Below are 22,918 nucleotides of genomic sequence, written 5' to 3' on the forward strand. Positions count from 1 at the left end.
ATCTATCTATCTATCTATCTATCTATCTATCTATCTATCTATCTATCTATCTATCTATCTATCTATCTATCTATCTATCTATCTATCTATCTATCTATCTATCTATCTATCTATCTATCTATCTATCTATCTATCTATCTATCTATCTGAGCTTCACCTTCCAACAGAGCAAACCAAAGACTACACAGGAGTGGCGTTGGGACAGCTCTGTGAATGTCTCTGAGTGGCACAGCCAGAGCCTGGACTTGAACCCAATCAAACATCTCTAGAGAGACCTGAAAACAACCAACCACCAATGGTCTCCATTCAACCTGGCAGAGCATCTGCAGAGAAGAATGGCAGAAAAATCATCAAATCCAGGTGTGTGAAGTTTGTCATGTCCAACCCAAGAAGACTTCAGGGTGGACTCACTGCCACAACTAAGTAAACAGTCTGAAAACGTATGACAATGTGACAGTACAGTTTCTTTTTGTTGTTGCACAAATTTCTAAAATCGTTTTTCTGAGATAATGGGTGTTGCCTCAAGGTGGGAAAAATGAATTTAAATGATTTTTGGAAAAGTCTAAAACATAAGAAAATAAAGACTTTCTGAATTCACGGCACACTTCCAATTCTCAATACAGTAATCCCTCCTCCATCACGGGGGTTGCGTTCCAGAGCCACCCGCGAAATAAGAAAATCCGTGAAGTAGAAGCCATATGTTTATATGGTTATTTTTATATTGTCATGCTTGGGTCACAGATTTGCGCAGAAACACAGGAGGTTGTAGAGAGACAGGAACGTTATTCAAACACTGCAAACAAACATTTGTCTCTTTTTCAAAAGTTTAAACTGTGCTCCATGACAAGACAGAGATGACAGTTCTGTCTCACAATTAAAAGAATGCAAACATATCTTCCTCTTCAAAGGAGTGCGCGTCAGGAGCAGATGATGTCAGAGAGAGAGAGAAAAGCAAACAAATCAATAGGGCTGTTTGGCTTTTAAGTATGCGAAGCACCACGGCACAAAGCTGTTGAAGGCGGCAGCTCACACCCCCTCTGTCAGGAGCAGAGAGAGAGAGATAGAGAGAGATAGAGAGAGACAGAGAGAGAGAGAGAGAGAGAGATAAAAACAAACAATCAAAAATCAATACGTGCCCTTTGAGCTTTTAAGTATGCGAAGCACCGTGCAGCATGTCGCTTCACGAAGCAGCTGCACAGAAGGTAGCAACGTGAAGATAATCTTTCAGCATTTTTAGACGAGCGTCCGTATCGTCTAGGTGTGCGAACAGCCCCCCTGCTCACACCCCCTACGTCAGGATCAGAGAAAGTCAGCGCAAGAGAGACAGAGAAAAGTAAGTTGGGTAGCTTCTCAGCCATCTGCCAATAGCGTCCCTTGTATGAAATCAACTGGGCAAACCAACTGAGGAAGCATGTACCAGAAATAAAAAGACCCATTGTCCGCAGAAATCCGCGAACCAGCAAAAAATCCGCGATATATATTTAAATATGCTTACATATAAAATCCGCGATAGAGTGAAGCCGCGAAAGGCGAAGCGCGATATAGCGAGGGATCACTGTATCGTGACATTTCCCAGGTGTCTTTCTTACATGTGACATTTGATGTAGGAAAAACAAATGGGAGCAAAATGAGTTTAGAATTTGAATTTGAGAAACAGGGAGTGAGTGGCATAATGAGAGAAACCTGACAGTGGCGCAAAAATTCTGCCAAGGTAAGGATTTGACTTTCCTGATTCTAAAGGTAAAGGGCTACTTAAATATTAAAAAAATAGTAATAACATTAGTTTAACATCTCTAAATGTACTATAAGCTACCACCTAAAACGCTGGAGTTGCACAATGCTTTCCTGCTGTACTGTAACAGATGATGCCTCAAACTTTAAAACACAGTGATCAGTACATTTTTACTGATGAATTCATGCTTTTTATTCTCACGTTTCACGCTTTTCTATTGCATCAAATTATCATTACACTCATTAAACTAAAGAATTTGTCCAGAAAACAATTGTACTCAGTGAAAGATGAAAATAAAACATCTGCCTTTTGTTCATAAGCAAATGAAAATGAGTTAGAATTGATCCTGCATAACATGTAATCACACTATTTAGGTGAAGAATGAACGTATTTCGATTTGTGTAGAATGTCTTTTATTTCATTTGTAATGTTTCTGCCAGAAGGAATCAGATACATGGCCCAAATCCAGGCGTGCAAAGCTTGCAGAGACTTACCAAGATGATTCAAAGATGGAATTTCTACCAAATGGGCTGAAGCAACGGCCTGAGTATACAAACAAATGAGAGAATTAGTTTCTGGACTTTTAATAAATTGTGCAAACCTTTCTCAAAACATGCAGTGATTTTGTCATTTTGGGTTATGGAGTTTAGTAGGGGACAGATAAAGATCTGTCTATCTATTGTTGTGGACGGCCGGGGTCCATGCCCGGCCGGGACGCCCCTTCACTCTATATTCAGGGGGAGCAGCCCTGGACACTGCAATACCTCCCCCTGGACTCTAGATGACTCTAGATGACTGGGTTCGATCGGTGCCTCGGTTTCTCACAGGGCTCCCTGGGAATTCTGTCCACCATGGCCATCGGACCTTACTCCTTTTCTATGTTAACTAATGTTGTCTTATTTTAATTTCTTATTTTGTCTTTTATTTTTCTTTTCTTTATTATGTAAAGCACTTTGAGCTACTTTTTGTATGAAAATGTGCTATAGAAATAAATGTTGTTGTTGTTGTTGGATCCTGCAGACGCCGCCAGGGGGTGCTGTAACTGGGACTCCTGAGCCCATATGGGCAGCATATTCGTCACACCCGGAAGTGCAGCTGGAACTTGGCCATCAACCACCTGGAGCACTTCCGGGTGGACTATAAAAGGAGCCAGCGACCACCACTCAGCGGCCAGAGTCGGGAGGAGGAGGAGGAAGAAGCTTTACGGGACGAGTGGTGGTGCCAGAGAGGAGGGTGCTATACTTGTGTTGCTATTTGGGACTGTGTTGTGCCTGTGGGGTTTACGGGGAAGATGTGCTGGAGAGGAGGGCGGTTTTTGTTGCTCGCGCAGTGTAGTGTCCCTCGGGCGGCTCCAGTCGATCAATGGGGCACTGGGGGCTGCACACCATTCATTCTCAGTGGGCGGTTGGGTACATGGCAAGCGCTCGTGTCCAGGATGGAGGCTTGAAGGGGGGGAGGTGGGCAGTTCGCTGCCCACCCACCATGCCCCTGCAGCTACTGCTCTTTTTTTTTTTTTTTTTAATATTTTTATTTTATTAATTTTTATTGTAATCATTCCATACAAACAGATCAATTTATAACCCAACAAAATTGAAGACAAATCAAACCTCACCCCTGAGAAGGAGAGCTTAGCTAAAGGAGAATTGCTTAGGGCTTTTTAATAAGGCAACATTAAAATAAAGAAGGAGAAGTAAATATATATGTAAATAAGAGATGGAGAAGGGAGTTAAATGCGGTAATAGTTATTTCTCTTATTCTAAAATAATATTGATTAAATCCTGTCAGGTTTTGAAAAAATTTTGTACAGATCCTCTAACTGAGAATTTGATTTTTTCCAATTTCAAATAATATAAAACATCGGTTTCCCACTGACTTATCAGAGGAGAATTAGGATTCTTCCAATTTAACAGAATAAGTCTGCGTGCCAAAAGTGTAGTGAATGCAATCACCGTTTGCTTGTCCTTCTCCACTTCAAGTCCGTCTGGAAGAACACTGAACACAGCTGTTAGTGGGTTAGAAGGGATTGTGACCCCAAGGCTGTCTGAAAGGGACTTAAAAATTTTGGTCCAAAATGATATTAGTTTGGTGCAGGCCCAGAACATGTGACCCAGTGAGGCAGGAGCTTGGTTGCAGCGTTCGCAGGTTGGATCTTGCCCTGGAAACATTTTAGACAGTTTTAAGCGAGACAGATGAGTTCGATATATAATTTTTAGTTGAATAATTCTATGCTTTGCGCATATAGAACTCGAGTGAATTCTCTACTTTGCTACCTTCCACTCCTTTTCTGATATATTGATTAAGAGATCTTCTTCCCAATGTCCTCTTGGATCTTTGAAAGGTAGGGACTCTAATAAGATTTTATATATTGCGGAAATAGTGTTTGTTTCCTCGGAATTGAGCAGTATTTTTTCCAGCATTGTGGAGGGTGCAAGGTGGGGGAAATCGAGCAATTTCTGTTTAACAAAATTTCTAATTTGAAGATATTGAAAGAAATGTGTAGCTGGGAGGTTGAATTTTGAACGTAATTGTTCAAAAGATGTAAATATGTTGTCTATATAAAGATCTCTGAGCATTTTAATCCCAAAACTTTTCCAGGTATTAAAAACTGGATATACTTGCGAAGGTTGAAAGAGGTGGTTCTCTTGCAGAGGTGCCACTGATAAAAGATTTTCCATCTTAAAATGCTTTCTAAGTTGGTTCCATATTCTGAGTGAGTAAAGCACAATTGGGTTATTAGTATATTTGCGATAACTTTCATTTATTGGAGAGCAGAGCAGGGAGTATAAAGAAGTACTACAGGATTTTACTTCTATTACGGACCAAACCTGTGTATGTTCATTTATTTGTGTCCAGGTTTTTATGGCTTGTATGTTTGCTGCCCAGTAATAAAACTGAAAATTAGGTAAAGCCATGCCACCCTCCGCCTGAGGTCTTTGTAAGGTCGCTCTTCGGATACGTGGGTGTTTTGAGTTCCAAATGAATGAGGTTATTGTTGAATCTAACTGTTTAAAAAACGATTTATTGATATATATTGGAATGTTTTGAAATAAAAAGAGAAGTTTAGGAAGGATATTCATCTTAACAATGTTAATTCTTCCGGCTAGAGTGAGATGAAGAGTTGACCATCTATGCAAGTCTTGCTTAATTTTTTCCATACAGACGGCAGCTACTGCTCTTGACTGCCCGCCCACCGCACAGCCTTGCAGTGTCCATCAAACTGCTGCCCTGTTCATTCTCGGTGGGCAGCTGGTGATGCTGCAAGCGGTGACCTGGTTGTGGCTGAACGGACGCCATTGAGGGTGAATGGGATGGAGGTGAGCATCATTGTAGTGTGCCTCGGGTGGCTGCCTGTTGAATGGGAGAGGTGGTGGGCAATTCACTACCCACCTTTGGCCGCACCCTGTTCTTTTCTAGTGGGTGGACGCTGCAGGAAGCATACTGTATGCCACTGGAGGTGACTGTGTGGCAGTCGGGTGATGAAGCGCCCCTCGCCGCCCCCATTCATTATCAATAGCAAGCCTGCTTGTACTGTTACATACATAACAGGAAGTTGTCTCTCGTCAGTACACCAGACGTGCCAACGAGTGGTGCCTTCCTGCTGTGATAGCGTGAGCAGAAGAGCTCATCTTAACCTTTTGTCTTCACCCTTCAACAATGTCTCTGAAACACAAATCTGATGCAAGTGCTGGTGATGCAGTAAAGAAGAGAAAAAGCATCACCATGGAAAATAAAGTAGAAATAATAAAAAGGTCAGAGAGAGGTGACACTTCATCATTCATTGGCAGAGCACTTGGTTACAGTCGGTCAACAATAGTATTTATTAAAATAAAGTACCTGTTCCGACATTACATACAAATTCAACTTAAGAACAAACCTACAGTCCCTGTCTCGTACGTAACCCAGGGACTGCCTGTATTCCTATTTTTGCATAATATATGGGTGGCTGCCCCAAACCTTTCTGTGGCTTTTTGGTTGATTTTTGTGACACTCGGTACACAAAGAGTAACTCGGAAGCCAAGTGTTTTCGAACAACGTGATCAGACATGTACGGTTTGCATGATGTCGGTTAAACAAAGGAATCTTGAGTCAGTCTGAGTTGAACATGTCAACGTTTTTCTCAGCAAATATATTTCTAATGCGGCTATTGACAGGTCAAACAGGTCAACTGAGGATGCCATACGCTCTGCGCTTCACCTCTCCCTGACACATCTGGATTTTAAAGACACATATGTCAGGATGCTATTCATAGACTTTACCTACACCTTCAACACAATCATCCCACCAAAGCTGGTTGTAAAACTAAGCAGGTTGGGCCTGAACACCATCCTCTGCAATTGGATCCTGGACTTCTTGACAGAGAGGCCCCAGTCAGTTCGGATGGGCTGCAACACTTCCAGCATCATCACACTGAGCACTGGAGCGCCGCAGGGCTGTGTGCTTAGTCCACTGCTGATCACCCTGCTGACTCACGACTGCACAGCCACGCACAACACCAACCACATCATCAAGTTTGTGGATGATACGACTGTGCTGGGACTGATAAGCAGGGATGATGAAACAGCATACAGAGATGAGGTGGAACGGCTGACTGCATGGTGTGAAGACAACAATCTACAGTGCATCCGGAAAGTATTCACAGCACATCACTTTTTCCACATTTTGTTATGTTACAGCCTTATTCCAGAATGGATTAAATTCATTTTTTTCCTCAGAATTCTACACACAACACCCCATAATGACAACGTGAAAAAGTTTACTTGAGGTTTTTGCAAATTTATTAAAAATAAAAAAAACTAAGAAATCCCATGTCCATAAGTATTCACAGCCTTTGCTCAATACTTTGCCGATGCCCCTTTGGCAGCAATTCCAGCCTCAAGTCTTTTTGAATATGATGCCACAAGCTTGGCACACCTATCCTTAGCCAGTTTCGCCCATTCCTCTTTGCAGCACCTCTCAAGATCCATCAGGTTGGATGAGAAGTGTCGGTGCACAGCCATTTTAAGATCTCTCCAGAGGTGTTCAATCAGATTCAAGTCTGGGCTCTGGCTGGGCCACTCAAGGACATTCACAGAGTTGTCCTGAAGCCACTCCTTTGATATCTTGGCTGTGTGTTTAGGGTCATTGTCCTGCTGAAAGATGAACCGTCACCTCAGTCTGAGGTCAAGAGCGCTCTGGAGCAGGTTTTCATCCAGGATGTCTCTGTTCATTGCTGCAGTCATCTTTCCCTTTATCCTGACTAGTCTCCCAGTCCCTGCCGCTGAAAAACATCCCCACAGCATGATGCTGCCACCATCATGCTTCACTGTAGGGATGGTATTGGCCTGGTGATGAGCGGTGCCTGGTTTCCTCCAAACGAGACGCCTGGCATTTACACCAAAGAGTTCAATCTTTGTCTCATCAGACCAGAGAATTTTCTTTCTCATGGTCTGAGGGTCCTTCAGGTGCCTTTTGGCAAACTCCAGGCAGGCTGCCATGTGCCTTTTACTAAGGAGTGGCTTCCGTCTGGACACTCTACCATAAAGGCCTGATTGGTGGATTGCTGCAGAGATGGTTGTCCTTCTGGAAGGTTCTCCTCTCTCCACAGAGGACCTCTGGAGCTCTAAAAGAGTGACCATCGGGTTCTTGGTCACCTCCCTGACTAAGGCCCTTCTCCCCCAATCGCTCAGTTTAGATGGCCGGCCAGCTCTAGGAAGAGTCCTGGTGGTTTCGAACTTCTTCCACTTACAGATGATGGAGGCCACTGTGCTCATTGGGACCTTCAAAACAGCAGAAATTTTTCTGTAACCTTCTCCAGATTTGTGCCTCAAGACAATCCTGTCTCGGAGGTCTACAGACAATTCCTTTGACTTCATGCTTGGTTTGTGCTCTGACAAGAACTGTCAACTGTGAGACCTTCTATAGACAGGTGTGTGTCTTTCTAAATCATGTCCAGTCAACTGAATTTACCACAGGTGGACTCCAATGAAGCTGCAGAAACATCTCAAGGATGATCAGAGGAAACAGGATGCACCTGAGCTCAATTTCGAGCTTTATGGCAAAGGCTGTGAATACTTATGTACATGTGCTTTCTCAGTTTTTTTATTTTTAATAAATTTGCAAAAACCTCAAGTAAACTTTTTTCATGTTGTCATTATGGGATGTTGTGTGTAGAATTCTGAGGAAAAAAATGAATTGAATCCATTTTGGAATAAGGCTGTAACATAACAAAATGTGGAAAAAGTGATGCGCTGTGAATGCTTTCCGGATGCACTGTACGTGTTGCTGCAAAGTTTTATTCACTTCTGTGAAACCAGAAGCAAATCCCAAGGGGTGAGCCAGTCTATAACCCCATGTAGAAAGTTCAGCCCCTGCTTGACATTGTGGAACCAACATATAAACAATTTTATCAGCCTGGCTGTGATTTGTCTGTTGATGAATCTATAATAAAATAAAAGGGATGCCTTTTTTTCTGACAATAAGGTTTAAGGTTTCTATATTTAGTCATGTTTACAGAAGAAAACATGAAATTTGCCTTCTCAGTTGCATCTAATAACAGACAGAATAAAATAAAACTGACAAACAGAAACAAGAAAGGTTAAGGTAAGGCAGTTAGATAAGACATATTTACACCAAAAAAAAACAGGATATATATCAAAACCTTAATCATTATCTCCGATATTTCTTATTGAAAAGTCGTATGGCACAAGGAAGAAAGGAGTTTCTGGAGTGATTTGTGTGGGTTTTCAAAGCGACTATCCTTCCTGATTTACTGAAGTTTAGTTCTACATGTAATGGATGTGTGTAATCAGTTGAGATGATTTCCAGTTTCTTTAGCATTGCCCTCTGACACACACACACCAGTCAAATCATCGACATCATCCCCAATAACTTTAGCTGCATACTTCGTAATCTGCTGAAGCTTTTCCGAGTTTTGGTTTGTCTGACTATTAAACCAGGCAATGAAACCGAAAGTGATCAAAGACTGTGATAAGAGGACAACATGAGGTCCTTGTCTACTTTAAATAGTTTGAGTTTATGGAGCAGAAATAAACACTGGTTGCATTTAGAGAATAATTATTTTGTATTTGTATTCCAGTTAAGATTGTTATCTAGGTAAGTTCCTAAGTATTTATATTCAACAACAACAACAACATTTATTTATATAGCGCCTTTTCATACAAAGAATGTAGCTCAAAGTGCTTTACATTATGAAGAAAAGAGAAATAAAAGACAAAGTCGGAATTAGAATAAGACAACACTAATTAACATAGAATAAGAGTAAGGTCCAATGGCCAGGGAGGACAGAAAAAACAAACAAAAAAAAACCTCCAGATGGCTGGAGAAAAAAAATAAAATCTCTAGGGGGTCCGAGGCCACGAGACCACCCAGCTCCTTCTGGGCGTTCTACCTAACATAAATGAAACAGTCCACTTTGTATTTAGGGTTCTCATTCAGTCACTATTTCTACCTCCTCTCCAGAACTACAATAGGTGAACATACAGATTTCTGTCTCTTAAAATCAAATATCATTTCTTTGGTCTTTTTTACATTCAGAGTGATAGATAGATAGATAGATAGATAGATAGATAGATAGATAGATAGATAGATAGATAGATAGATAGATAGATAGATAGATAGATAGATAGATAGATAGATAGATAGATAGATAGATAGATACTTTATTAATCCCAAGGGGAAATTCCCATACTCCAGCAGCAGCATACTGATACAAAAAACAATATTAAATTAAAGAGTAATAAAAAATGCAGGTAAAAACAGAAAATAACTTTGTATAATGTTAACGTTTACCCCCCTGGTGGAATTGAAGAGTCGCATAGTTTGGTGGAGGAACGATCTCCTCAGTCTGTCAGTGGAGCAGGACGGTGACAGCAGTCTGTCGCTGAAGCTGCTCCTCTGTCTGGAGATGATCCTGTTCAGTGGATGCAGTGGATTCTCCATAATTGACAGGAGTCTGCTCAGCGCCCGTCGCTCTGCCACGGATGTCAAACTGTCCAGCTCCGTGCCTACAATAGAGCCTGCCTTCCTCACCAGTTTGTCCAGGCGTGAGGCGTCCCTCTTCTTAATGCTGCCTCCCCAGCACACCACCACGTAGAAGAGGGCGCTCGCCACACCCATCTGATAGAACATCTGCAGCATGTTATTGCAGATGTTGAAGGACGCCAGTCTTCTAAGGAAGTATAGTCGGCTCTGTCCTCTCTTGCACAGAGCATCAGTATTGGCAGTCCAGTCCAGTTTATCATCCAGCTGCTCTCCCAGGTATTTATATGTCTGCACCATCTGCACACAGTCACCTCTGATGATCACGGGGTCCATGATGGGTCTGGGCCTCCTGAAATCCACCACCAGCTCCTTGGTTTTGCTGGTATTCAGGTGTAGGTGGTTTGAGTTGTTTTTGCTACTAATTAACTTCTTTTGAATTAATTTAATTGACATGATTCAGACCCCTTAGTTCAGGGGTCCCCAACTCCGGTCCTGGAGGGCCACAGTGGCTGCAGGTTGTCATTCTAACCCTTTTCTTAATTAGTGACTTGTTTTTTCTGCTAATTAACTTCTTTTGAATTAATTTTAATTGATGGGACTCAGACCCTTTCGTTCAGGGGCCCCCAACTCCAGTCCCCTTTAATTAATTTCCCTTTATTTTAATTGACTTTTCTTGAGACTCTGACCGCTGAATTGATTCTTTTTTCCTTAAACGGCACCTAAACATAAATTTGATGTGAAGTGTGCCAACAAATGACCAGCTAAGTTGGGGCCTCAAACTCCAAACTTCATTGAGTTTCTAAATTTGAAGCCAATTCTCGTTGCTAATTAAACCCATTATTTAATTTGGTGACGTTCATTCTGCCACAGCAGACATCTCCAAAGCTGTTGGTTTTCTTTGGGAAGAGCGCTCTCAAAATATTTTGTGGACCTGAGCAGATTGACATCACTGAGGCCTTCACCTTTCTTTATTTTCAGTTATCGTGTGATGGACACAGGTTGTTGTTTATGTGTTGGTACATTGGTTTACGGAAATGTCGCCCCTCACATTTCACCCCCATTTTGCCTTCCACAATTTGTCCCCTGTAGATAATGAATAGGTTACAGAAATGTAAATAATGCACCTCATTTTTTTATATCTTGTAATTTAATAAATGTACATGTTAATATTGCCAAAAAATTAAACGTGCCTTTTGCAGGTGGAACGTTTATCGCAAACCCAGATTCCGTATTTTTCATTTACCATTCTCTTCGAAAACATGTAAATGTGGTTGTCATCATCTACCAATTTTCTTTTGCTTCTTATTCGAAGGAACTCTCTTTGCCATTGCAAATTTTTATAATATACGGCACGGTGCGTATATATTGATATTGCGCTGCCTGCGACACGCTGCTTGTTCATCAGCACCGCAGATAGTCATGCAGCAAAAACTGCAAACGCGCGCTGAGTAACGGCCGTAGTGTGTTCAGACTCATTGAATTGTGTAACAGTGGTGATGAGAAAACTCTACAAAACCCAGTAACTCCAGTTCTATGGAACGCTATTTCGATATTTAAAATAAAGTCAAAAATTAAAAAGAAAAACAATAAAATATCTGCGCTGGGCAGGTGCCCTGCCAGGGATTTGTTCCTGACTAGTGCCCTGTGCTGGCTGGGATTGGCTCCGGCACACCCCCGTGACCCTGTGTTCGGATTCAGCGGGTTGGAAAATGGATGGATGGATGGAGAATAAAATACAGGTAATAATAATTTATAACAAAGTTTAAATGATCCAAGGTAGGTGATAGGAAAAATATCTGGGGCGAAGTGTGAGGAGCAAAATGTGGGGAGCGAAATTGTATGAGGGGTGAAATGTGGGGGGCAAAGTGTGGGGGCAACTTTTCCAGATCCCTGGTACATTTTGTGTCTTAATATCGTTTGGTTGCTAATTAAGGAAAAAAGAAATAATTAAGGGGCCTGAGTCTTAAGATGTGCATCAATTAAAATTAAGGCAATGAGTAAATTAGCAGCAAATTCATCCATCCATTATCTAGCCCACTATATCCTAACTACACGGTCATGGGGGTCAATCCCAGCCAACACAGGGTGCAAGGCAGGAACAAATCCTGGGCAGGGTGCCAGCCCATAGCAAAGCACATACACACACAAAGGGACAATTTAGAATCGCCAATGCACCTAATCTGCATGTCTTTGGACTGTGGGAGGAAACCGGAGCGCCCGGAGGAAACCCACTCAAACACGGGGAGAACATGCAAACTCCACGCAGGGAGGACCCGGGAAGCGAACCCAGGTCCCCAGATCTCCCAACTGCGAGGCAGCAGCGTTACCCACTGCGAACCCTGATCTCAGCAGCAAATTCTGGTCACTAATTAAGAAAAGGGTTAGAATGAAAACCTGCAGCCATGGTGGTCCTCCAGGACTGGAGTTGGAGACCCCTGCTCTAGAGAGATTTGTGAGAAAGACCAAAGAAGAGGGAATTGCAATAATCCAGATGAGAAGTGACAAGGCTGTGAACAAGGATAGCAGTGGTGTGGGGAGAATACGATTAATGTTACGCAAGTGGAAATATGCAGATCTGAAGATGTTATTGATGTGGGACTGAAAAGATGGAGTACTGTCAAGGCTCTTGACCTGTAGGGAAGGGGAGACAGACAGTAACAAAAGAAAAATGATCAGTTTTGGATAATGTTGATTTTGTACCAATGAGGAGAACCTCAGTTTTGTCACTACTTAATTTAAGAAAATTTTAGGAGAACCAGGATTTAATTTCTGCTATGCAGTCAATAAGCGAGGAGAGTGGGAAGGAAGAAGTAGGTTTGCTAGTGAGGTAGAGCTGGGAGTCATCAGCATAACAGTGAAAGCTAATGTTATATTTATGAAAGATATTGCTGAGAGGAAGGAGGTAAATAATAAAGAGGAGGGATAACAGGGCCCCTGAAGTCACAGCGGTGGGTTGGGATGTGAAAGTTTTAAGCTGAATGAACTGAGTGCGGCCTACGAGATAGGATCGGAACCAATCTAGTGGAGTGTGGGTAACGCCAATCGAAGATAATCTATTGAAAGAGTGGTGTGACAAATTGTGTCAAAGGCATTTTACATAAAAAATAAATAAAAAACAACTTTTATAACTACTTCCTTCTTGGCTTGAGCACGTCTGGCCATAGTGATTTTAATAAAATTGGACTTGCCGAGCTAATCAGTTTTGACAAATGTTGGGGAAATAACAGAAATGAATGGCAAACTCTGTTACAGCGAGTGACCGTTATGAACATCAGGTGATTGTTGTGGCACTCTGATGGTAAATCATAGGGTGACCACATTTTCAATGTCCCAAACCGGGACACAGGTGTAGCATGTATGCTCACGCATTAGGCCCATTCTTATTTATTTCAAGTTTACTTTATCTCATCGTCATCAGAGAGGTGTCAGGGCAAAGCAAAAAAATAAAAAACGTTTACAAAAGAACCCCTAGGATTTCCCACAGTGGCTGAAACAAGTAAATGGCAGTGCTGTGTGTATTTGTCATCCTCGCAATGCTGTTCTAATTTAACAGAAGGTCTTGATCAAGTTTTCCACATCAGATGTATGAGTGCTGTCACACACTTGAGCCTTGGGGACAGCGTAAAGACTCTGGTGGTGGTAATTCCTGGCCAGTCCACAAGGTGGTGCTGTTTACTAATGCCTCTTCTCTTCTTCCCTCTACAGCCCGGATGATTGACAGCCCTACCACCAATGATGTCACTCCTGGTGTCTCCGTCCACCCTGGACCGGCCTTTTCCTGCCTGGCCTGTAACTTAACCAGAAGTGATGACATCTTGGAGCAATGACTTGAAACTCCCATCTGTGAAGACGTCTTTTTTGTACCTTTTCCAACGTGTTTATAAATTGCATTTATTTGCAGTTATACGGGGTTTGCCTTCGGGTGCCCCAAATTATTGTATACTTTCCTGTGTCTTTCGTTACATCACAGTATTATAGTATTGTCATGATTAGAGCTGAATTTTGAGATCTTATAGCCTTTTCCTGTTATGGAAGCCATATTGTGTACTATTGTCAGGGTCTCGTCCCATGTTTCTAGGAGTGTGGTCTCCAGCGTCGTGACCTTGAATTAGTCAGCAGAGGGGATTAAATGTCACAGTTGCATTGAGCCTTATCCGATCTGCACATTCAACCTTCCAAACATTTTTGAATACTCTGTGATTTTTTCATGTCTCGACTTCATGCCTGAATATCGATTGTGATTTTTGCCTCCCGTCTGGGTTTTGGTCCCTTAGTTTTATTTTATTTTCATTTGTTTTACCTTTTGGACACATCTCCCAGTTTAATTCAAGATAATAATAATAATAATAAATAATTCATTACCTGCGGTGGGTTGGTACGCTTCCCGGGATTGGTTCCCTGCCTTGTGCCCTGTGTTGGCTGGGATTGGCTCCAGCAGACCCCCGTGACCCTGTGTTCGGATTCAGCGGGTTGGAATATGGATGGATGGATAATTCATTACATTTATATATATTCGTTTTCTGTTTTCCTGCTGAGTGGAGACTAGTCTGTTACATTGAATGGGGCACAGGAGGTGGTGTTGGTGGTATGGGTGGGTCCCCCTTGGAATTTTGTAGGCAGTGTTTTGAATATATTGTTTCTGCAGAACAATGTTTTATTGGATGGACAACCTGTTTGATATTTTTCAGTTGCTTATTGGGACACCTAGCCTGAAATCGTGACTGTCACGTCACCACAACATCTGATCACCTTAGCAAATTATACGGACAGTGAGACAGTGAGTCATCATAATCTGCAGATAATAGAGCTGTTAGTAAATATTGATCTACTGTTTTCATAATGACGTACTTCATTCATATCTACTGTAGATAACCTGTTGTCTTCCTTACTTGCATTTTAGAAGTTTATCATTAGGAATGACCTCTTGGTAAGCAGTGTGTCTGTCTGCGTAGAGAGTGTCGACCTTGTCGAGAGGTTTACTTACCTCGGCGGTGACATTCATGTCTCTGGTGACTATTCCTATGAAGTCAGGGTCATGAGGTCACTGGAAAGGGGTGTGTGGTGCTCCTGATAGCTCTGCAAAAGGAAGAAAGTATAAGTCTTTAGAGTCCTGGTGTTTCCTGTTTGTGAGACATGGACGCTATCCAGTGACCTGAGATGAAGACTGGACTCCTTCATGTGTGTCTCTTTAGAGGATCATTAGATACCACTGGTTTGACTTTGTGTTGCTCACAGAGTCCTGAATGAGGCACAGTACCTGCATTGTTATGACACCATGTCCACGTGACCCTCATTGTTAAGGAACCGAGTGGCTGGAACAGACCAAGGGGACACCCACATAGATAGATGGTCACTTCCAAGGGGTGGGACTGGACCACGTGTATCCCTGGGGAGTTGCCAACTGGGATCCCAAGCTGATGGGTGAGTGTGGCAATGTGCTGTACCAGTGAATGCTCCCCAACCTGACCTGACCTGATGTTTAGGAATATCGCTTAACGTACTTGTTAAAGGATCAGGAGGAGTGAGCTGCTGAGGTGTTGGTTCTGTTTCATTTGTGTTTCAGCAGCTAGGACAAGCACATGAAGCAGAAACAATTTTCTGATACAGAGGCTACCCAACATATAATCATCCTGAACAAGCAACAAGTGACAAGAAGTTCCTACCCTGGAATGCAGATTAGAGATGTTTTATTAACTTGTACTGGGGGTCTGTTTGCTGTCAGTAGTGGCTATTGGAAGAGAAAAAGAGGAAAATATACATAATGTGCAAATTGGTGTAAAAGCTGTCAAGGTAAAATTAAGATAGTATACTCATTTGAAGTTGAACTCACATAGAATGTTTCTTAGTCTTAACCCTTAAACCGCAGCAACCGGCTTTAGTCAGTTCCCAATGCAATTTGCCAGCACGCCGGAGCTGATCAGTCCGTGCCATAAATTCGTTAAGCAGCCAGCTCATGACCACTGGCGCCCCCTAGTGAATCAGCATCACTGTCACCTGGGATTCAGCCGCTGCACTAGACTGGCCTGCCAGCATCAGTGTTGGCCTCTGTGTGCTTGCGTGTTCAAGCGCAGTTGGCTCGGTGATTTGCTGAATTTCATCAATGGCGTCAGTGGCATCTTGTACATATAATAATAGATTGTTGTAGTAGTTTTTTTAATAGCTTTTACAGTTCATTGGCAGTGTGTAAAATGATCAGTGTTGCAGTAATTGTGGTGCTCTCAGCATGAAAAAAATATGTGTTCTGTCAAAATTTCACTTTTTCTTTCTGAATTGTGACGTTTCCTTAAAAAGTGCAGCAAAAAAGTATTTGGCGCCCGGGGGTACATTAACCCCCCAAGTATGTGGCGGTTTAAGGGTTAAGCTTGACCAGTTCACAAATTCACTAATGCTTTTCAAAGGGAGAGTTTTCGTGTAGAGCTCGACCCATTCAAGGCATCTCAACAAAAGTTGTCTCAACACATTTCCTTGAAGAATAAGTGCAAGAGTGGCGTTTGGGGGTGGCAAGTGGGGTGACCGCACCACACCCCACACCTAAGGGTGCCCCGCTTTTGAGGTCAGCGTGTCCCGCTTGAGCAGATTTGTCAAGTTATATTCTCCAGTATATATACAGTATATATATATTTGAGATGTTTCTAAGAGGAGCCCTTTTAAAGATAGATAGATAGATAGATAGATAGATAGATAGATAGATAGATAGATAGATAGATAGATAGATAGATAGATAGATAGATAGATAGATAGATACTTTATTAATCCCAAGGGGAAATTCACATAAAATCCCACTTCATGGTCTAATCCCATACATGTACGTCTCTGAAAACATTCCATAGTCCAACTTCATTGCCCAAAAAGGGTCGCCAGTATAATCCTTCCTAAAATAGGTATAGCCCATTAGTAACTGCATTGGCTTCTCCTATCTATAGAAAAAGACATTGCAGATCCAGATTAGACTACAAAGATGTTATCAGCGACTTTTCCAATCGGAAGGCAAGAAAAGTGGATTTTCGTCTCAGAACCTGGAAACCAGTAAGAGATTTCATGATGTTACCTCTGATTAATTAATTTCACACTTCCTGTAGAAACACTGAAAGTCACATTTTATTTGTAGGCCATAAACATGTCTGAATATTAATGCACAAAAACATGACAACCGGCAGACATGACATCAACGTGAGTTATGACTACGACATCCACTCTGAATGGATGAGTAGCAATTTTCTAAAAATAAATAAAGAGAAAACAAAGTTTAGTGAATGGCAATAATAGATACAGTATAATGAGGATATTAGAAATAAACTGTATCCATTAGGAATTTGGGGGTAACTATTAACCTAAATTTTAAATCACATATTAATTAGATTACTAGGACAGCATTTTTTCACGTAAGAAATATAACAAAAGTCAGACCTCTTTTAACTCTGCAAGATGCTGAGAAATGAGTTCACGCTTTTGTTTTCAGTCAACTAGATTGCTGTAATGCACTCCTCTCAGGACCACCCAAAAAAGACATCAATTGATTGCAACGAGTGCAGAATGCAGCTGCCAGAATCTTAACTAGGAAATTAAATTGGAGCACATCACCCCAGTCTTAGCGTCACTACACTGGTTACCTGTGCCATTTAGAATGGACTTTAAAATACTGCTGATGGTTTACAAAGCCTTCAATAATCTGCTCCATCCTCTATCTCAGAATGCCTCTCACCTTACACTCCAAATCGTAACCTTAGACCTTCGAATGAGAGTCTGCTTAGAATTCCAAGAGCTAAACTTAAAAGAAGTGGTGAGGCGACCTTCTGCTATTATGCACCTCAAATCTGGAATACAAATTCACTAATAGAAACTCACCAGGCTAATACGGTGGAGTACTTTAAAAAACTGATAAAAACCTGTTACTTTAACATGGCTTTCTCACAGCTTCATTTTAGTGTAACCCTGATACTCTGTATATTCAATTAATTATCATTATCATTCATGGTGGAGTGGTGTCTCTGAGGTTAGGGATCTGCACTGGCAAACGAAAGGTTGCTGGTTCGAATCCCATAAATGCAAATAGGGACTCTGCTCTGTTAGGCACTTGAGCAAAGGCCCTTAACCTGCAATTGCTGAGCACTTTGAGTAGTGAGAAAAGCGCTATATAAACGCAAAGATTTACTTTATTTTTATAGTGGCTCCTCAATCCATACAAACTCCTACTTCTACTAACTACTTTCTCTGCTGTTCTTTTTCTGGTTTTCTGTGGTGGCAATCTGAGTCCGCACCACTTGATCAAAGCACCACCATTGAGGGATTAAAGGCCTGAAGTCCACATGACCGTCATCATCAAGTTCTCCCATGTGATCCCTGAATACCATGAAAGCTGATTGAGATCATTGATGTTAGGTAGAATGCCTAGAGGGGGCTGGGTGGTCTCGTGGCCTTGGACCCCCTGCAGATTTTATTTTTTTGTTTTTTCTGTTCTCCCTGGCCATCGGTCCTTACTTTTATTCTGTGATTATTAGTATTGCCTAATTTTATTTCTTGTATATTTTGAATTTTTCTCTTTCTTCATCCTGTAAAGCACTTTGAGGTCCATCATTTGTATTAAAATGTGCTCTAGAAATAAATGTTGTTGACATCCTGTATATCGAGACTCAGATGTTACTTTCAATTTGGGTACTTTTCTAGAAGAGGCCCTGCTAATTTCTGCATGACACCGCATCACATTTCGCACTGTCGTGGTATTGTCATAAATTATGAATTGTACTTTTTTAGTAGATTACTAGGGGGCTTCACCCCCTGCTCGCTTTGATTGCCAAACCCCCTGCCTGTGCTACAAGCCAGAAATTTTGCACCTCTGCTGCTCGCGTATGTGGATTTCACTTTCACCAAACAACATAACTTTTAATTCTCGTGGATACGCCTCTTCATTGGGAAGAAACACTACTTTTCCCTGATGGCAACACAAATTAGACGATCTACAAGTCTCCGACTACTTAAAGTTTAAAGCCAAACAATATCTACACACTTCTGTTATATCACCTATGTCCATATATTCGATCTCTTTTTGCTTTTACCTTTTCGTTAATATCACAATGAATTTTGATTCCGTGTTTGGAATTACATCGTGACAACGCAACGTATAACTGCCCGTGAGTGAGAATCATTTCTTTCTCTATACAAGAAATGTCTCTGACAATAGCATTCACACAAATGAGAAATGATTGAACCGTGTGCGTGGTTATGTGGACAGGACTTTTCCAAATCTCTTTGCATAAAGTCTTGTCTCACGGGGCTTGAAATTTTCTCTCGCCGGATTTCACTTTCACCAAACAACAAAACTTTTAATTTTCGCGGATACGCCTCTTCATTGGGATGAAAAACTACTTTTCCCTGATGGTGACACGAATTAGACATTCTAGAAGTCTCCAACTTAAAGTTTAAATCCGAACAATAAATTTGATCTCTTTTCACCATTCTGTTATTTCACCGAGTAATAATTTCCATTTGTTTGCGCCAATGCGATCTTTACTATCAGTTTTTTGAGACTTTCGAATTGTAGTACTTTCATTATTTCTAACCTGCTCTGCGTGTGTACCGCGCCAATGTTTTTGAATTCTTTACGACGTTCTACTTTGTCATCTTCTCTTTGTCTTTTATTTCCACCCCTGGGTATGATTAAATCTCTCGTCTCGTGGGACGTGAAAGTGTCTCTCTGAGAAAGTCACGTCTCGTCTCTCTCCCCAAGGTTTTTTTTTATTATAATAGGTGTGAAGGATGGCCAGCCATATATTCCGGCCCACACCTCCAAGCCGCTAGATGGAGCCCTCCCAGCAGCATGGAGATTCCCCGAATTCCAGCAGGGCCTCATGGACCTTGTAGTTTTTATAAACAGCCCTGCTGGATACCATGGGGACCACCAGGAGCCACTGTAGGGAGGCTTGGGGAGTGCTACGTGCCCTATAACCCGGAAGTACGTCCTGGTCAAATGAACAGTAGGAACGACGTGCTTCCGGGATGAAGAAAAGGACTTTGTATCTGACCCGGAAGTGATATAAATGTAATGAATTATTATTATTACTAGTCATTTAGCCCGTTACAATAACGGGCGCTAGAACAGTAGTGCATAAACATTAGTAGGAACAGTCTATATTAAATGGCAAGGGACTTTGACCTCATTCTTTTTGTTGGTCGTATTTTTCAGCCTTTCTTTTGTTGATGTTTACTTGCTGAGCTGACCGTTCTTCGTGGGCTGCCGCCGTGTATTGTGTGTCTTTAATTTTCTGTGACAGTAATACTGTCTTGTACGGCTCTATTCAATAAGGGCGCGCACAAAAAGGCGAGCTTCAAAAGGGCGACCTCAATTGAGAGCGGCGAATAAAGGCGTTCGTAGATAATTTAGTTCAAATGGCTCTGGAATATGTGAAGAGCAACAAAGGTGCAGATCTTTATTTACGCGCGCCTTTATTCACTGCGCCCAATTGAGGTCGCCCTTTTGAGGTTCGCCTTTTTCTGCGCGCCCTTACTGAAGGATGCCTGCGCGCGCCCTTATTGAAGGATACCGTCTTGTACGTCCGCTGGCTTGTACGTCCGTAATATACCTTTAATTTTCTCTGGTGAGAATACAGGCGTGCGCGTCGGTAATATGCTTTTAATCTCCTCTGACAGTAATACTGGCTTGTATGTGGCTGTAATATGCGTCACTGTATTGTGTACCTTTAATTTCCTCTCGCAGTAATACTGGTTTGTATTTCTGTAAAACGCCTCTAACTTTCTCTGACAGTAATACAGTATCGCGCATCGCACCGTGCCCTGCGCATGCGCACGTCATCAGAAGACACCCACACACGGACACCTGGACGCACATAGGGATTTTATATATATAGATTATTATAAGGAATCGCATAGACTGTAGGGTGGATGCACTTCCGGGTCAGGAGATATAAAAGGACCATGGGAAATCCCAGACACTGAGCTGAGCTGGGAGGAAGGGTGGCTAAGTGTCTGGGAGGGGAGGATTGGTATTGCGAATTGTATTAGTGATTGGTTTATTGTATGAGTAGTGTGGAGTGGAGGGTGCTTGGTACACGTTATCATAATAAAAACAATAATAATTGGACTTTTACCTGGTGTTTGGCGTGGTACCTGAGGGTTCAAGAGGACGATAGCGCCCTCTACTGCTACATAGGTTATATTTTGATAAAGTGAGCGTGTTATCTTGCAAAAATGTAGCTGAATACTGTAATGAGAAAATCCGGTGTATGTTTACATTATTTTTATGAAATTCGTGAGTAAGTCTATACAGTCCACACATAGTGGTAACAGCGTTTGACGTAACCGGCCCCACGTGGGGTTGATCAATCCTAGGCCATGCACACCCCTAAGACCTCTTCTGAACAACATTTCAACAACATTGGCAATGGGCTCACCACGTGTTATACACAAACACACCTGAAAAGTGAAAAGAGATAACAACAATAATCACCATTGCAAAATTAGGGAGTAAACTCCGGATATGTTGAAGTTTAATGTAAGCTTTAGTAAAGCTAAGTGAAATCATCTCCTTTTTTATAACAGGCCCAGCATGAGGAAGTGATGATTTTTTGAAAGAGTACTCCCTTCATTTGGGTGCTTCCTCACAGTAAGGAGACCAGGGTTTGTGTCCCAGGACCTCCCTGTGTGGAGTTTGCATGTTCTCCCGTTGTCCATGAGGGTTTCCTCCTGGTGTTCTGGTTTCCTCCCACAGTCCAAAGACATGCAGGTTTGATGGATTCAAATCCTAAATTGCTGTGGGGGTGTGTGTGCCCTGCGATGGACTGGCACCCTGCCCAGGGTTCATTCTCTGCCTCATGCAACCCCATTCAGGACAAAGAGAGAGAGAGCGAGAGAGGTGTTGCTGAGCACAGTGTGTTGCCACACCCACCACATGACCAACCACCCGGATTGGGTCCCGAGTGAAGCCATGCAACGGGTGGCACTTCAGCACCACACTGGAACAGTGTGAGGTTTTTGACGGTGGCTGGAGCGCCAATCCTACCACCAAACACCCAAGTTTTCCCTGCAAGTTGGAGGACCTGCCCGCAGGGCTGGATTTCAAATTAACGTCAAGCGGGTTAAGAAATGACTGACTAGGCACTTCATTTAAGTTATGGCGCTGGCTAAGGAGCAGTTAATCAACGCAGCATGTTTTTCATTTTGTCTTAAAACGCATTATTTTTCAAAAAATAACCTATTTTTCCGCTCAGCCGCACCATTATCTGTACATTCTTCTTAAATGAGTTCGCAAATTGTTCAGCGTATCCTGGTTTTCATTTAACAAGTCCATAAACTGTGTGAAACGAGTTGAGTCGCCTAGCTAAATTATTCCTTAAAAAATGTATGTGCCATTTGTATTTAAACGGGTGATAAGATAAATCTTAACACATTGACTGCTGGATTATTTATTACCAGGATTGTGCAGTGCGGGTCTATGCATATGCTATGAATAATGAACTCCGTCGAAACTCATAAGAAATGTATTAGATAACAACGGTTTCATTATCAACAGGAACTCTTTAAAAAAATGTGAAGAAACTGTTAATTACTTTACTTTCACCAGCAACACAAGTTAAAGTCTCCATTGGAATGAGGGGCCTTGAAGGATTGCACCTCAACAACAACAACAGAACTTTCTAGAGCACGTTTTCATACAAATGATGAAGCTCCAAGTGCTTCACAAGATGAAGAAAGAAAAACACAAAATATAAAAATAAGATTAAATGAATACTATCCATCCATCCATTTTCCAACCCACTGAATCCGAACACAGGGTCACGGGGGTCTGCTGGAGCCAATCCCAGCCAACACAGGGCACAAGGCAGGAACCAATCCCGGGCAGGGTGCCAACCCACCGCAGGACACACACAAACACACCCACACACCAATTTAGAATCGCCAATCCACCTAACCTGCATGTCTTTGGACTGTGAGAGGAAACCGAAGCACCCGGATGAAACCCACGCAGACACGGGGAGAACATGCAAACTCCACGCAGGGAGGACCTGGGAAGCGAACCCAGGTCCCCAGATCTCCCAACTGCAAGGCAGCAGCGCTACCCAGTGTGCCACCGTGCCGCCCTAAATGAATACTAAGTAACAAATAATAAAGTAAGGTCTGATGGCCAGGAGGACAGAAGAAGCAAAACAATTTTAAAAAACTCCAGACAGCAGGAAATGAAAAAAAAAAAAACAA

Source organism: Erpetoichthys calabaricus, chromosome 12, assembly GCF_900747795.2.
Source record: "Erpetoichthys calabaricus chromosome 12, fErpCal1.3, whole genome shotgun sequence".
NCBI classification, from domain to species: domain Eukaryota; kingdom Metazoa; phylum Chordata; class Cladistia; order Polypteriformes; family Polypteridae; genus Erpetoichthys; species Erpetoichthys calabaricus.